Source organism: Littorina saxatilis, unplaced genomic scaffold, assembly GCF_037325665.1.
Source record: "Littorina saxatilis isolate snail1 unplaced genomic scaffold, US_GU_Lsax_2.0 scaffold_440, whole genome shotgun sequence".
Taxonomy (NCBI): Eukaryota; Metazoa; Mollusca; class Gastropoda; order Littorinimorpha; family Littorinidae; genus Littorina; species Littorina saxatilis.
Genome location: NW_027128358.1, coordinates 10,001 through 20,000, shown reverse-complemented (window position 1 = coordinate 20,000; position 10,000 = coordinate 10,001).

The window sequence follows — 10,000 nt, the reverse complement described above, 5'->3', positions numbered from 1 at the left end:
AGCGCGCAGCGCTGAACCGATTTTGGTTCCACCTCAGCTACCCGGGCCCCCATACCGACACACCAAAGCCAAAGTTCTCGGTGGATCTTTTTCAAATTTGGACACCGTATTCAGCTACACCCCGGACACAATATCATCGATGAGATATTTCAACACGTGCTCTCAGCGCGCAGCGCTGAACCGATTTTGGTTTTTGTGTTCATTTCACCATTACAAGTAACTCTTCCTTATCTTCTCCAGTGTTTTGCGTTTATCTCCCTTCCTTCGTGTGGCTTCAATCCATATTCCCGTTTCTAAGTTACTATTTTTAGAATGTCACTGCGCTGTTCAGAACGCTTCCCTTGCACCCGTAAGTTGTTCTTACTGTCAAAGTGAAAAGGTCGAATCAATTTATAGCCACGCAAAAAATACACTCTCACCTATCTCTATTTATTTATAGATATAGATATACATATATATATATACGGCTTCTCTGTGTGTGTGTGTGTGTGTGTGTTTGTGTGTGTGTGTGGGCAAAAACCTGTGTATTGTAGAGTTCTGTTTGTGATGTGGTCTAGCGGCTTTTGTCTGAAATATTTAAGCCAAAGGAAAATCCAACTCCACAAGCCTTAAATAAGATACTTACCACTCAATGCGCTCTTCTCGGCATTCAGGGAGGCAGATCTGTAACAGAGTCTCAACCCCTTGACAACACAATGACATAGAGAGTTGAGGGGCAGATCAAACGGTCACAACAGACTTTAGGTCTTCTGTGATTGAAATGGATTCAAGAATAAATATACTGCAGTGGAACTGTCGTTCCCTTAACACTGCTCTACCGTACCTTATTAATTATCTTAACCAAAACAACATGTTCAATGTATTATTGATACAGTCCCCACTCTGTCATGCGGGAAAACTCCCCTCTATATCTGGTTTCTTTTACCCACCCGTCACAGATTATCAGGTTGATGATACGAGAGGAGCACAAACTATCAAGTACACAGTAACCTATGTCAGAGACAATCTGAAGTACAATGTTCACCCAACCCCTGTTCCGGCCGACACAAAAATACATTCAAACCTAGTTGAACTTCTGCTGAATGATGGCCCATCTATTTTCTTATTAAACATATATAACAGAAACATTACCAAAGGCCCGATTTTCAGCTGGCTCCCAGAGCTCGACGGAAGACGCACCTGGGTGATCGGAGGAGATGTTAATGGCCGAAACCCCCTGTGGGATGCCAACTTCCCCGATCAGACATGTGCCGTGGGAAAGAGCCTTGCCACCTATATAACGCAATCAAGTGTGTACTTACTAAATGACGGATCAGCAACCAGAATACCCGATATCTCAAACCAACACCCCTCCGCCATTGACATAACCTTGGTTAGTCCCACTCTCGGATTAACAACGGACTGGTGCGTTGTGTCAGATAAATTAAAAAGCGACCACTTACCAATCATGATATCCATTATTGGGAAATCACCACACACAGAGCCAGGTCCAAAAGCCTTAAAATACAATTATAAAAAGGCAGACTGGGCAGTTTTCAAGGACGCTGTCACTAAGTCTGCAGATGCACATACCCTCTTGGATGGCAATCCAGAGTCCCAAGAAAGTATCGACAACAAATATAAACAGCTAAGATCAAACCTGCTGAATGCAATGGAATTGTCAATCCCCAAAACAAAACCTTTTATCGGACCCAGTAGAACTGATCAGAGCCCATGGTGGACAGAAGAATGCAGAACAGCCATCAGGTTAAAAAGAACTGCAAAAGAGAAGTATGATCGCTTCAGGTCTGCACAAAACCACAACAATATGAAATCAACTGAAGAACAATGTGACAAAATTATAGACAAAGCAAAAAAAGAATATTTTGAAAACATGTCCAGCAAAGTGAGCGATTATAGAGATGCTGGAAAAATGTGGACCAAAATAAGGAAATTCAAATGCAGACACAAGCAGGCTGAACGTCCTCTTATGCACGAAGGAAAAAAATATGAAAGCCTTCCTGAAAAAGCAGAACTGTTTGCAGATATTTTTGCAGCAGCAAGCCAAACAGATAAACTGTTATGTGAGCAGGAACTCTTCCGTAAGAAGTGGGAGGATAAACAGGACTTAAACGACCCAGAACTCAACCCTTCCTTAAAAATAAATGCTCCCTTATCCATTCAAGAACTGAAAACGGCTATAGCATCGGTGACAAAAGTCCGATCCGCCTGTGGTTCTGATCCAATAAACTATCAGGTCATACAACATTTACCAAACCAAGGATTAAATCTTTTACTGGATTTTTATTCAACATGCTGGAAGTCTGGCCTGATTCCCACAGCTTGGAAAGAGGCTGCTGTGATCCCCATTTTAAAGCCTGGAAAACCAAGAGCTGACCCTTCCAACTGGCGCCCTATATCTCTGACCTCCCATCTGAGCAAAATCTATGAAAGAATACTAAAATCCAGACTAGAAGATGAAATGGAAAGAAAAAAGTTAATACCCCTGTGCCAAGCCGGTTTCCGTCGAGGCAGGGGTGTCTCGGATCACATTGTAAAACTGTCCTCCAAAATTAAGAAAGCTCTCTCACGCAAGAAGTCTCTCTTTGCTGTCTTTTTTGACATCAAAAAAGCCTACGATACAGTATGGCACCAACGATTGTTGTTCAAATTGAAGCAATTAGGCATAAGTGGTAATATGTTTCAATACATAAACAGCTTTCTACTGAACAGATCCTTTCAAACTGATTATAAAGGTGCCAAATCATCCACTCGCAAAGTTGACATGGGAGTGCCACAGGGCTCAGTAATAGCACCACTGCTTTTTTGCATTATGCTGCATGACATATCGACAATTAAAACACATGGAGCCGAACTGACGCTTTATGCGGATGATATTGCTCTATGCAAAGAGTATCAAAACAAAACCTATAAAACAGAACACAAATTCTCTAAAGAGTGGCAAACAGCTATAGATAACATTGCGAACTATATGCGGGAGAATGGCTTCACTCTCTCTGCCGAGAAAACTGTATTCGTTGTCTTTACAAACCGAAAACTGGAAGATCGAGAAAAGATACAGTTCTCACTAGATAAATCTGTTGTTTCACCCAGTCAGCAGGTGAAATATCTGGGCGTACTTTTCACCTCAAATGGACTATGGACTGCTCACTTAAAGTATCTTTTAAGCAAAGCAAATAAGACCATCAACCTTCTTAAAATACTGGCTGCCCGACCATGGGCAAAGTGCCCAGTTATTCTAACAAACATCACAAGACTATCATATGGACAGGAGGCCTACTTCTCGTCGGCTCGAAAATGGCTTGATAAGCTACAGTCAGCGGAATGTCGTGCCCTTCGGCTTGCCCTCGGACACCCAAGGCATTCAAAGCAGGCCATTGTATACCACCAAGCAGGATTCCTCCCTCTTGACATGTGGCGGCGTAAGTGCTGCGCAGATTACAATGTTCGAGCCAACACAGTGCAAAACTCAACAAAAGAGGAGCTACAACCGCATTACAATCATGTCCAAAACAAAAAGGCCCACTTTGGCACTACTTTCTCCTCACTGGCTCAATTCAATGCTTCACTCTTTAGTGAAATCAGTGTCGACCCAAATGATGTGGCCCAAAACCCCATATCTCGTGATCCCTCATGGACAATGAAAGAAATGAATTTTGACACAGAATATTGCACAGCTACAAAGGATGATCAGTTATTACTCAGGATACAAGCCCTTGAGCACATTGATATTGTATACAAAGGCCATGTTCATGTTTACACAGACGGGTCAGTGTTGGATGACAAGAAGGCTGGCGCAGCTTTTGTAATCCCCAGCGATGACATGACTGGGAAATTTAAACTGTGCAACAGAAACTCGATCTTCTCAGCTGAGCTCCTTGCCATCTGCATGTCGCTTGTTCATCTCAATCTCAAGAACACTCCTCCTCAAAAGATAGCTATATTCTCTGACTCCAAAGCAGCCATTGAAGCATTAAGATCTAACAAAAGATCAAAAAGACATGATCTTGTCATTGCCATAAAGGAGCTGGCAAATAAAATTATAAAAAAGGAAGCGAGATTAACCTGGTCTGGTGTCCAGCACACGTGAACGTGCCTGGCAACGAGAAAGCGGACAAAGCCGCTAAAGAAGCTGCCCAAGGCATAGGCGCCTCCGAGGTAGACCTGCCATTGTCTGCTTCTGAGATCAGTAGCCTTACAGACTCTCTTCTCTGGAGAGAATGGAGGAACAAATATATGCACAAGGCTATAAGCTCTGGCTGGCTCATTCGGGAAGCCCCATCAAAACAGATGAACACCTATAATGCATGCCCACGTGTAATAAAAAGGATTAACCGCCTAAGGGCAGAAGCTTGGAATTACCAATTTCTAGAGCTTAAATGCACCTGTCAATCCGACCTCACCATTGCTCATTTGACTTTGGAGTGTGATTTGAACTCATGCCACTTTCAACCCCTGACTCAGTTTATAAACTCAAATAGAAATATTCTGCCAAATACCTCAAAGGAAAAATTAAGCTATCTTTTAAGTTTTAATAAAGACCTTGGGTGGCAAGGTCCCAAACTTATCGCTGGACTTATGCACACGCACCCACTTGGTCCCTGGATATGAAGAGACATTGCTGCGGCTGACGCCATTGCTTCTCATACAGCTACTATATATTTTTATCAGAACTTTTAAAAATACCATTTTATATCCAAGTATCTCTTAACACCATTTTTAATTAGATGAGCGAGAGTGTGCGGGGGGCGGGAGGGTGGTGAACCACTGTACATAAAGGGAAAGTTTGTGTGTGTGCCTGTGTGTGTACTTAATCTAAGACAAATGTCGCCAATGTTTTTACAGAGTGACGTTAAATAAACGATTTTATCAAATCATCATCATCTGTCTGTATTTTCTGGCATTTGAGAAGCCACAACAGATAATATAGGGCTAAGAAATAAGCTCTAAAATTCTCAATCCCGTTTGACAGGACTTCGCCTGCAAAGGTGATTGTGATGAACCGCCACGCTGTCTGTCTCTGTCTCGCGATTCACCCCGGCGAAGCCGGGTATTCCTCTAGCCGCGATTATCTCCCTTCCTCCGTGTGGCAATGCCGGGTCCCAGGCGCAGCCTGGTATTCGGCTCTACTTCTTCCCGGTGAAGCCGGTACCCGGCGAAGCGGGTAATCATCTAGTCCTCTATATCTATTTACAGAATGCATTATTACGTTGCAGGACTCCCCACCAAGGCAAGCTCGGACATCCAAAGTATAGTCGTCCCGGTGGTCGTAGTGCTTGTTGTTGCTGTTTTGATCATTGTTATCTTTGTCCTGAAGAGGAAAAACAAGTAAGCTACTTGTGTAATACATAGTACAACACGAACATGAACAAAAAGAACAAGAACAAGAACAACCACCACAACCACCACTACCACAACAACAACAACAATAACAACAACACCATCAACGACCACAACAACAACAACAACACCACCACCAACAACAACAACAACAATAACAACGACAACAAAAACAAAATCAAGAAAGCGATGTCAACACGTTATTATATAAATAACCAACCAGCGAACAAAGCAAATAACCAAATGAATACATATCAAACTGAGCAGAGAAGCAACCAACAAGCAAACCAACTTAAATCGATTCAATCTACCAATCAACCACTTAGTCAATTAAACAGTCAATCAGTCGTCCCCAACTTTGACCTAACAGTAAATCTAAATGTTGTAAATATTTAAACGGCATCTGATGTTGTGTTGAAGTTGATAATTACCCTTTGTCTAAAATCTACATTTTGGTTTCAGCTGTACGCCGTAATAGCAGTCGAAACAATGTTAGTGTATCTACCATAATACACGTATTCTTTAGCAGAGAAAACACAACTATTTGTGTTGTTGAATTTTCAGGTTACCTTGTCATGTTCGGAATGCGAGATCCACAACTGATCCACCACATACTCTGGAAAATAACAGAAGGTATATATGCCCATCCTTGAAACATTATGAAGAAATGACTGCAAAAAACAAACTTGCAATAGCCATATGCAATACCATGTAGCATCCAGTTCTGTGTACTGCATACTTTGTTTGTCCAATTTTATGACAGATAAAGCACAGTACCTGCACATGTTTTGGTTTGTTGAATTAATAACAATCTGGGTAACAAAGCAAAACAAAGCAAAATGCAATCGTATATTTATATGTGACAAATCCAAAGGCTCAATGGTTTTGATCTTCAGACACAACTTGGATTGTCAAAGTCAAAGCTAGCCATGCAGGCTGTTCGTTAAATCAGTAGAATATCTCGGCTTTGATTTTGTGTTTCCAACGAGAACGATTGTAAACGATCACTCTCAAATATAAGGCCTACATAAAGCTGATCGTTACTGCAACAGCTAATGGCCAGTTTGTAATCAGACTCTGTAATAGCAGTTACCATGCACAGAAACAAAGACATACACCATTTAAAGTGTGAGTTTAGACGGAACTCTATTTAAACGAGACAGATATGCAGCGAAAGGGGGGGGAGGGTGTAGAGGTTATGTAGGAGGAAGTGATAGCAGATTCCCGTGGGAACGAATGCGGGGAATGGAAGAGGGTTGGAGGGCAGGGGGGAGGTGATGAGTGAAAGAGAGCATCTGGTATGAATCAATGGTAACATATAAGGGAGTCCGAGAGAGAGCGGGTACTAAAGTCATTGTAGAAGCGCGGCGGCCAACAAGCAAGTTCAGCGATTTTCAGTTCTGCAAAATGGAGTTCAATTTTACTTCCTGGGCGAAGAATCTGCCCCAACCTGTGATTGAGGTTCTGGAGAAAAGAGGAGTCCACAAGCCTCAGTGCCTTGAAATATGCAGGAGAAAAGGACCTGGAAAGCCTTAAGTTAAAACGAGGCCACATAGTGGAATTAAAAGCGGCAGTGGCAGACCTGCAAAAGAAGGATGGGGAAGAGCCGTTGCGTGCTGCCGACCAAGTGGCACCGCTCCAGGGTCTTCTTGGCAACATGGCCATACAGTCTGCTTCACCAGGTGAGACATATTTACGAATTGTTGACTTCGTACCGGCTTCTATGGCGGTGGAGGAAGAGGTGACACTCGGGGGAGGTGTCACGCTCAAGCTAGCCAAAAAACCCAAGTTGGAGAAAGTATCCCCCTGCCACTGGAATGTGGCAAATGCTAAATGAATGGCAAAACTCATGAACACCGTGGACTTCGACCACGAAGCCTACCTCTGTTATACAGAGATGGTGGGCGAGCTCAGCGCAAGATTCTCCTGGAAGTCGGTGCTCCTTTACGATTCGAGTACAGGAAGCGCCAGCTAGGGCTACCAGCGGGTTTGGTTGGGGGAACCTCAACCCCCACCTGTCCACCGTGATTCTCCGTGAGCGTGCCCAACAAGTTCCTGGCAACAAAAGCGGCAAGGCCACGATGGGAAGCGGCGGTACTCGACGACATGTGGGACCCAGTTGGAAGGAGGTGTGCCTGCAGTACACAAACAAAGCCACATGCCTCTACGGGTCCTGCTGCAGGTTCGAACACGTGTGTGACACGTGCGGAAAAGAGCACCCCGGCAAAGACCACCAGGCGACAGCAAACACCAGTGCCTAGGATACAGCGCAGCGAACTAACAACACAACGGTAGGCCCCACCTATTCCAGCCCGTTCTTTAAGTTAGTTCATCATAACTGTGCGTTTTTAGGAAATCATGCATCTATTAGTGCAAAATCTCAAATGTGGCACTCAGTGCTTGATGGTGATTGTGACAGATCTTTTTGTAAGACGATATACAGCACGGTTTTCATGTGTGTAAGCGGCAGAACAAAGCAATCATTAAATTCAGCGTACAATCATCGCGACGTGGTAGAACAAGAACTGTTAGATCAAATAGCGAAAGGGCATTATATAATGGCAAGTAAGAAGCCAACGGTCGTAAGCGCACTAGCCGCGATTCCCAAAGAAGACGGTAGCGTTAGGCTAATTCATGATGCCAGCAAACCAACAGGTAGGGCAATGAACGATTACTCCATCCCTGAGTCGGTGAAGTTTCAAACAGTCTCTGATGCGTGTACCTTAGCGAAGACAGACTGATTACATTGGTGTGCTAAAGTCGACTTGCAGTCGGCGCGTATCACTCAGTGTGCATCAGTCCAGATGATTATTGTGTAACGGGACTAAGTGGCATTTCAAAGGTGAAAAGATACTGACTTATTTGTTTGACAGTTGGCTTCCATTTCGTAGCAATGTAGGACCGTCACATTTCCATAGACTTTCACAGTCAATTCGCAGGTGCATGGCCAGGAGAGGCATGCCTGGTGTGTTAGCATTTATAGATGATTTTCTTTTAGTAGCAACAACAGAAGAGGAGTGCAACGACATGTTATTCTCTTTAATTAGATGATTGAGGGAACTAGGCTTCAACATTAGCTGGAAGAAGGTGGTGGGGCCCACCCAACGTATCACATTTCTTGGAGTCGACGTCGACACGCGGAACAACACTCTGTCACTTGGAAGTGGAAGCGCTTTGAACTTCGGATAAGGCGCTATATAAATAAAGAGAATAATAATAAAAAAAAAAAAAGTGACAAACTGCAGCAACTGCGGCGGTGACACTGCAATTTCGAGGAAAGAAGAGCGCGGCAAAAACTCAGCTTCAAAGCATCGCGGATTCTCTTAATTGGGCCTGTCAAGCTGTCAGAGGAGGAACATTCTTTATGCGGCGGATACTGGACACAATTAAACCCCTTCAACAGCAGCGGCACAAAGCAAAGCTTTCTAGCGAATTCCAGAAAGATGTGCAATGGTGGCTTTCTTTTATGCATGTATTTATCCCCGAGTACGCAGTAGGAGGGTCCAGCAGACTTTAATTGTGTGTGTGTGTGTGTGTGTATCTGTCTGTCTGTCTGTCTCGACTTAACAGCTTATTGCTGGGAAACTACTGGGCGCAGTTCGTTCAAAAGTTGATACACTAACTTGATAATAGGTCCGATTGATCGTATTAAAACTTCATAATGTTACCTGGGACCTAAATGCGAAATATTTCACCAACACGACTCTTTTTGCGGTGGGAGGCTGGTCGCTTTGCGAACAGCCTGAACTAAAGGGGAGACTTGAGCGGCGAACACGTCACGCAGTGACGAGAAAAGCATGATTTCAGTGCAAGCCAGACAACGGGTGGGGACATGGTCTCGGCAAAGAAATTACAATGCAGGGTTTGGTCTCGGTGAAAGAGAGACAGAGAGCACGAGAGAGTCTATGGCCAAAGTGATCTGGGATCGATTCCCGGCATGGGCGGTCTATATTTTTTATTTTTTTATTTTAAGTTCTCGTTTACTATTGTTTATTATGAACGTTTTAATGTTTTATTTCACTCTAATAATTTTTTTAATTGTGTAAAATATTTTTTTTTTTTTTTTTTTTTTAAATCCAAGTGACACGGGTTCGATTCCCGGCATGGGCGGTCTATTTTTTTATTTTTTTAATTTTTAATTCTTGTTTACTATTGTTCATTATTAACGTTTTAATGTTTTATTGTATTCTAATAATTTTTTTAATTGTGTAAAATAACTTTGTGTGTGTGTGTGTGTGTGTGTGTTAAAATCCACGTGCACAAGACAAAAACTTTCATACTGGGGGAGCGAGCCAGTCTGAAGAGTACTCGGGTCCAGCGCGAGCGTTTTTTATTATCCCAGAGTACGGTAGTACTTGGGTCCTGCAGACTTTAATTGTGTGTCTGTCTGTGTATCTCTGTATCTGTGTGTCTGTCTCGACTTAACAGCTTATTGCTGGGAAACTACTGGGCGCAGTTCGTTCAAAAGTTGATACACTAACTTGATAATAGGTCCGATTGATCGTATTAAAACTTCATAATGTTACCTGGGACCTAAATGCGAATTAATCAACAAAAGCCACTCTTAACGGTGGGAGTTTTTGCGGTGGGAGGCTGGTCGCTTTGCGAACAGCCTGAACTAAAGGGGAGACTTGAGCGGCGAACACGTCACGCAGTGACG